Source organism: Leopardus geoffroyi, chromosome C2 (genome assembly GCF_018350155.1).
Source record: "Leopardus geoffroyi isolate Oge1 chromosome C2, O.geoffroyi_Oge1_pat1.0, whole genome shotgun sequence".
Classification (NCBI taxonomy): Eukaryota; Metazoa; Chordata; class Mammalia; order Carnivora; family Felidae; genus Leopardus; species Leopardus geoffroyi.
In genome coordinates, this window is record NC_059333.1 from 150,496,266 (window position 1) to 150,504,022 (window position 7,757).

At 51.2% G+C, this 7,757-nt stretch overlaps 1 long non-coding RNA gene across 1 annotated transcript in view; it reads left to right on the top strand.

Moving 5' to 3' along the window:
- Positions 1-7,260, top strand: part of LOC123575763 — a 79,693-nt gene extending 72,433 nt beyond the window's left edge. Inside the window, exon 4 of the long non-coding RNA XR_006700986.1 lies at positions 7,170-7,260. This is a non-coding gene — a long non-coding RNA (uncharacterized LOC123575763). The remainder of the gene's footprint in view (positions 1-7,169) is intronic.
- The last annotated feature ends 497 nt before the right edge of the window (positions 7,261-7,757 follow it).

Sequence of the window (7,757 nt, forward strand, 5' to 3'; positions counted from 1 at the left end):
GCAACAGGTGGATGTGAGATTAAAGACGTGAGATTAAAGAATCAAGGAGAAGCTGTTGAGTCATGGCATCTGATCCACTTAGACCTGCTACGCTCTCTTCAAGAACCTGCGATGTCCTTGGAGAGGGTCTGCTTGTGAGTTGCACGTCTTCTGCTCGGCTGCAGGGAGGAAAGCCCTCCGTTTCTGCCGGAGTAAAAACGTGAGCAGGGACGATGGAACCTAGACTCATGGACATCCGGACCCAGCTGGACAAAACCCTGTATGATGAAGCCACTGGGCTGACTGTGTAGGACGCTGTTTGCCTCCATGTCCTGAATAGAAGCGTACCCAGCCTGCCTAGCTGACACTTCAGCATTCCTGTGCCTCGGGGGTCTGATGCCACAAAACAAGTCAACCGTCATTTAGGGGAGTCATTTCAAGGTTTCCCAAGTCTGCTCTCCGGCTCGCTTTCCCTCTGCTCCTGTCACCAGGATGTCAGCACCCAAATTAGCTCGAGGCCCCAACCCAAGCAAGCATCAACTGGATTGTCAGCCCAGTGAATGACCCACCCTGGGGACCTGCTGTTCTAGCCTTGCCTCAGCTGTCACCTTCCTGTGGCCTTTCGCTTTCCCTCGGCATGAAGAACTGCCAAAAACAGCAGCCGGCTTCTCCCTGAGGAAGAAGAAGCTACGTGCAAGGTCAGGTAAACACGGGGCCTAAGAAAGTCTCCCCTCCCCCACCCCGCGTATACCGTGTCTTCTCCTCACTCCAAGCTAAGGACCTCTATCTAAATCCAGCCACAGCAGCGGTCCCGAATGGCAGGAAAGTGTTCAACCCAGAAGCCACATCCTCTGCAGTGCCACAGCCAACACCAGGGAGGGACGTGAAGTTAAATCGAAATGGAATTTGAATGACAAAGTGACACGATGTCCATCTCCCTAATGATGGGATGATTTGGCCTTCCGTCACTGGCAAGGCAAAACTGCCAGGCCCAGATCTGTATTTAAAAGCTATTTTGCATGGCTTTAAGTCACCAGCTCAGCTCAATATCTAAAACAAAGAGAATGCATTATGGAACAGGACGAAGGGAGCTTGTTAATTTTCCCACTGATGCACTGTGAAATGAAAGCTTTATTCTAAGAATGGTATATCCTCAGGGCTCTCTCTGGAGAGACGCTGACAAATACAAGTGTCCTTACTGTTTCCTTTACCCCCTGCTTCACGGCTTTTTTATACACATTTACCAGATATGTATATTTCATGGTATGTCAGTATCTGTAGGACTCAGTGAGTTCAAGTCTGTGATTCTTTTTAGGGCTTTTTTGACAATAGAGTGCTCAGGTGATGTTATTGATGAACATACACACACACACACACACACACACACACACACACACACACACACATTTGGCTGTGTACAGCCCGTCTGTGCATATTATAGAAGTGTCCATGCAGCCTGCGAGCTATTGTCCATGCCAGTGAGCTGTATAGCCCATCTCCAATTGGAACCCAATGAAATAATCATGATAATTTTGCCTTCGTGTATCACCTTTCATCAGGGAGGATGAAAGGGCTTCACAAACTCCGGGTTCCTCTTTGATCCAGGCTACTATCTGGTGTACCAATCTCCACTGTGCATTCTGCCCTCACCCCGCAGATGGGCCTCCCGTTGACAGTAATTGAACTTCCATATGCGGAGCTCCAGCCTGGCCCGAGAGCCTCCTGTCAGCTGCCAGGAGGGGGAGGGCTGCTTCCAGAAGGGCTGTGCTTGGGGGTCCACATTCGCGACAGGGCAGGAACTATAAACACGGGAAAAGGGGAAAGGAATTCTTAAGCCGCAACTTTAGTTTTGAGAGAGAGGTGTTTAATGGCAGGTGGAAGAACCTTCTAGGCAGTGGTAAAACAAATATTCAGAAAGTAGGTGTTGCCTAAGGCTCTGTTCTTAGTTTCTCATCCACACCCAGGACTTTAGCTATTAGCTCTATGGGAAGGACTCCAACATATATATCCCAGGCTCAGACTCTCCCTTGGGTCTGGCCAGGCATCTCCAGCTGTCTCCCGGGCATTTCCATCCACATATTTCACTAGAACATCAAACTCGACTTCTACCGAATATACATGATTCTTCCCCCTTCACTCTCAAAGTGCTCCCTTCCCTGACTTTCCCATGTGCGGTCGCTGGAGTTACCGCCACGAGTGACTTAGTCAAGATCTGTGTTCTCGTGGAGCTGGCATTTGCAAAGGGGGGGAGAATGTAAAAAGCAGGTGACAAAAGAAGAGAAACACCAGGCGATGGGGGGTCAGGGTGTAGTGGGTTAGAGGTGTAGACCTCATTGGACGGAGTGACCAACACTGGCTTCTCTAGGCAGATGATGCGGGAGAAAGTGCCCCGGGTGGGGGCCAGAGGAAGCAGGAGAGCCCGAGGCAGCAGTGAGATCTGCCTGCCTGTGGAACCGAGGAGATGCCACGGTGCCAGAACACGAAAGAGGGCGAACAGGAGGCGGGGAGCCCAGAGAGGTGCGCAGGGACCAGGTGAGGTGAGGTTCGCACATAGGGCGCAGAGTCCGGATTTCCATCCAGTGTCACTCAAAGCCAGGCGACGGTTTTTAGCAGGGGCTGTGGGAGCTGATGCCCGTTACTGGCAACTCTCCGCTATGGCGATGAGTCACTTTGCTCTCTCTATGAACCCCTCTCGCTTTCCACGCAGGCAGCGTCTAGCACAGAGCGAGGGCAAGGTTTTGGTCCTCCTCCAACTCCCTGCATCTCCCCTCCAGGGTCCTGGACAGAGTCTTCTGTGTTCAAGAGCACTGGCAGCCAAAGGGAAAACAAAGCATCCCTTTTGTGATCACTGGGAAAGCACCAGATACCCCTAAGGCCGTGAACATAGCTTAGGCTTGCCGACGACCAAAGCCTAGCTTCCTCATATCCTGAGAATTTAAATCTGGGAGCCCACCTGCTCAGGCGTGCCTGCTGGGGGAGGGGCTGAGAGTTGGGTGGTCAAATGGGGACTGGTGGGTGCCCCGATCCTTCAGCTGCTATGAGTGTCGGCTGTGAAGGGGTCACAGCTGCTTCTCCAGAGAATCGCCCTGGGGAGGCTTATACCTCCTTCCCCCCACCCCCCACCCCATCCAGGGGCAGCAGGCAGCCCATGACTGACTGGAATGGGGGGCACGAAAGGCCAGCCCGGCCCAGGGGGGCAGTCCAAGCCCCAGCAGTCTCCAGCTGAGACCCCATCCTTGCTGTGTCTCTTGCTCCCTCTGGCTCCCCTCCCTCCCTCCCTTCCCCTGGGAGCATTCTGTCAGTAAGCCACACGCAGTTGGCCACCTTCTCAGGCTCTGCCTGTGGGGCAGGGAATGTAAGACAAAGCGAGATGTAGCCAGACCTTACAAGGAGGCCTGATTCAAGCCCGCCGTGAAAGCTTTCACCCACCTTTCTCTTCTCAATCCATTCAGGTATTCGACAAATAGGTTGAAGCACGCTTCATTCACTGAGGCACACAAGGAACCGGATGGGCACGGCCCATGCCCTCGGAGCTTGTTAACCAGGGGGAAAGGCGCATGTTAGACTGCTGCATGCATCCATTCGGGCGCGTGGTGGCTGGGTGGTCTTCCACACTGGAGTGGGATTGTTTGCCTCCAAAGCCGTATTTCCCAGACGGTGCAGGAGTGCAAGTGAGTCTAGGAAGGAGCATGGCCACCAGAACCTTCTGCTTGGGAGCTGCCGGGATGCAGTTAGAATTAGGGGCCCAGATGGCATTACCAGTCTCACCATCTCCCTTGAGCTGGCTGCCGCCGGTGAACCCATGTAGTTAAAGGGGCAGGAACCCTGCAGGAGACCCCTTGGTGTGGCTCACACCTCCTTCTCCTAATTATTTTACTTTTTTTTTTTTTTTTTTTGGAGGGAGGGAGTGGGGGAGGGGCAGAGGGAGAGAGAGAGAGAGAGAGAGAGAGAGAGAGAGAGAGAGAATCTGAAGCAGGCTCCCTGCCCAGTGCAGAGCCCTATGCAGGGCTCATTCTCACGACTGTGAGATCACGACCCGAGCTGAAATCAAGAGTCCAACATTGAACCAACCGAGCCACCCGGGTCCCCTTTATATATATATATTTTAACTTGGTTTTTTCAGCCTCTCGGGAGAGGCTCAGCTTGTGGGGGAATATGGCTGCCTCCTAGAAGAGTCTGGCCATGACTTCAACACCAGTCCCACAAAATCCAACATGGCTTAAGACCCCCCATGCTATCGTGGGCTGAGAGCCACCCTGCAGCTCTTGTGACCGAAGGTGAACATCCCAGTCATCCCTGGGCTTACACAGAGGCTGGGTCCTGTCAGAGAATTCTTTTCACCCGGAGACCCCAGCCACATTGCTGGGAGGAGACTTTCCTGGGTCTAAGGGCTCTCCTAGAGCTCCAGCTAACACTAATCATCCTCTGTGCCTCAGTTTCCCACCTGGAGAAGGAAGAGGACGATGGCAGACTGAGGTTTGTTCAAGTAAGTCTGAGGGTGCAGCCTAAGGAAGGTCTCCCTGAATGGTGGCCGGACTCCAGAACCCTCTATTAGTGCTTACTAATGGAGGGCATAAATTCGGGTCAGGGCCAGGATTATGGGTGTTCACCTCACGCAGTTACACAGGGCTTCCCACTGGGAAGTCCTCAGGCTTGGTTTAATGCCCTACTCTTGCTGCCTCAAATTTCTTAATAATTCGTAAACAATGAACTCTGCCTTTTCATCTTGTCTTTGGCCCCACACCTTATGCAGCCAGTCCTGATTGGGGCCCCACAGCAAGAGTTGTTTGGGGTTGCCTGCCAAGAGGCAGGGGGAAAGGTGAAACTTCCCCGGGACATCTTTCACCAGCCCCACAGGCTCTGCAGCAGAGTTCTCCAGTGAGGCAGTGTCTCGGGGAGAGCGTATTCCCAGTATAAAGCCATCGGACTGTACAGAGGCCAACATGGCGGACAATTCCTGATGCCCCAGGGTGGTCAGCAGGGAGAATAGAGGGGAAGAGGGGCAGGAAAAAGTCCTGCTTGACTGAGAGCAGACCCCGATCTGTCCTCTCTCACTCCGGCAGATGTTTGGAGCTGCTTTTCTCGGGGAGCTTGTGTGGGCTCCTTGGATGTTCCCTGCTGGCTCTTCACTGGGCCTTCCCTCCATCCAGACAGAGGTCTCTCTGTCCCAGGAGTTGGTCGGGCTCTTTCCACGGCCCCTAGAGGTCCAGCCTTCCCGTCAGCTCCTGGGGCCTCTGTAGAGATGAATGCAGGCAAACCCCACCCTGCTCCCCTCTGCATCCAGCTCGACCCCCTCAACCTTGCGGCCACGGACCGCTTTGTCTCTAGCAGCCATGCAGGAAGATACTGATCTCTCCTCCCACACTTCTCATACAGCTTTACCCATGTCACAGCTTTCTGAGGCATCCCATGGCCACGTCTCCCTAAATCTGAGGCCAAAGTAGCACTCTACCATTTCCCCTAGATGGGATGAGGAACCCCTTGGCAGAGCAAGTATTTTCTCAATAAATAAATACATAAATAACACACACCCCTGCAAAATTCTCTCACCCTCTCCTCTCTCGCTACTGTTTTTGCATATTTTGTGTACAGAGTATAGTTGAGTGGCTGAGAGAAGATTCAGGAGCCATAAAACTGGTTCTTGACAATTTTCTTTGTAAATTTTACATGAGGGATCTGGCTTTGGAATTTCACACCATTGTGTCTCATCCTCTCTGTGGAAACTTCAATATTAACACCTTGTTACAGTTACAAAGCCCCGGATTAAGTGCCGCAAATTGAATAACGTACTATGTAGCCGGTCCTGTCAAGTTTATGAAGCATCTCACGTAACTGGCCTCATCTGGTTCTCCCAACAGCCCTGTGGTAGACATTATTATGTTCTTACTTTACGGGTAAATCTTTGGAGATTCAGTTGGCTGTGTGCTTGCCCTTGCAACTCAGCTCATAAATGGGAGGGCCACAGCGGAGGCCCCCTCCCCGGTCTCCTCGCTGCCAACTGTTGCTCTGTCCTAGTGTCTCTGCCCGGGAAACAGACATGGCTGCTGGTAAATGAGACACAGAGTAGCCTCCAGGGAGCTCTCTACAAGGAATGAATGAAAATACATTGCAAGCTATGAAACGAAGGATCAACAGAACGTGTTACTACTCCTGTGATTATTGCCTTTAGCTCCTGGGTCATCTGGGTTGACTGTGTAAGATGCCCAAGTTCACCTATTATGGTCATCCCACTCCTGGATTTTGGATAACCCTGAACGCCGTCTATCCTTGTCTTTGCCTTGTGTTCCCTCATTGCTTTGAGTATCGTTGCAGGTCAGTTATACCCTCCTTGGCCCCGAGTGAAGGTTACTTTTCCTGCCTCCCTGTACTTCAGGCCTCTGCGCATTCTCTGTCCAAACCACCTTGCCCTTCACAAAGGTGAGAAGGTGAGTCCACACGGAGAACCGCCCTGGCCTGGAGTGAGAGCAGCTTTGTAGTTGTGAGGACATTGTGAATGATCTAGAAAAGTTACTTACCAAAGGGCAGGGAAACACTCAAGTGAAGGGAACATCGGCTAAGAACAATAGTTAGTATGTAATGTATTTTGTACATGCTAAGCACTGTTGTGCATGATTTTTTCTAACACTAAGTTCACGGGTTTGTGAACCCAGGAATAATTATCCCCATTCAACAAATCCCAGCTGTTAAGGTTAAGTACCTAGCCTGAGGTCACACGTAAGCGGTAGACCTAAGATTTCAGCCCAGATCTTTCTGAATTTGAAGATCATTCTGTTAATCATTATGTTGTGTGTGATCTGACCCCTTGATGACGGTGGAGAAGAGTACTGCAGATATATTAATGTGGGTAAAACCATAAGAGCTATTTAAAAAAAATTTTTTTTTCAACGTTTATTTATTTTTGGGACAGAGAGAGACAGAGCATGAACGGGGGAGGGGCAGAGAGAGAGGGAGACACAGAATCGGAAACAGGCTCCAGGCTCTGAGCCATCAGCCCAGAGCCCGACGCGGGGCTGGAACTCACGGACGGCGAGATCGTGACCTGGCTGAAGTCGGACGCTTAACCGACTGCGCCACCCAGGCGCCCCTATAAGAGCTATTTTAAAGAGAGAATAAAGCACGTTTGTTCCCAAGTTCCACCCATAAATATGCCATGAAAACTTGCATGGTTCCTCTCGATTCTTTTCTTCCAGAGTTTCCCAAGCACTCTGCCGTGGATCATAATGTACATAACGGCTCTTCACGTGGACGTGTTGCCAGCTAAACCTCCTTATAAGAATTCGGAGGGCGCCTGGGTGGCGCAGTCGGTTAAGCGTCCGACTTCAGCCAGGTCACCATCTCGCGGTCCGTGAGTTCGAGCCCCGCGTCGGGCTCTGGGCTGACGGCTCAGAGCCTGGAGCCTGTTTCCGATTCTGTGTCTCCCTCTCTCTCTGCCCCTCCCCCGTTCATGCTCTGTCTCTCTCTGTCCCAAAAATAAATAAACGTTGAAAAAAAAAATTAAAAAAAAAAAAGAATTCGGGATGCATTACAGAAACATGGCTCTCCAAAACTACGCGTTCCTTTAAAATTTCATTCTGAGGAGTAGTCATGAGGCCTGCTCTCCCCACGGCCAAGTCCACCACATTAAAGCAAATGAAAACCTAACTCAGATGATTCATATAAATTAGTCTTTCCATAACCTTTTTATATTATCAAAGTGCTTTGCCCCTCTGGTGTTGGTCTGTGTAAACCAAGTGATTCAGCCAGCCAAAACATCAAGGAGAAAGATCCCACCAGGCTTT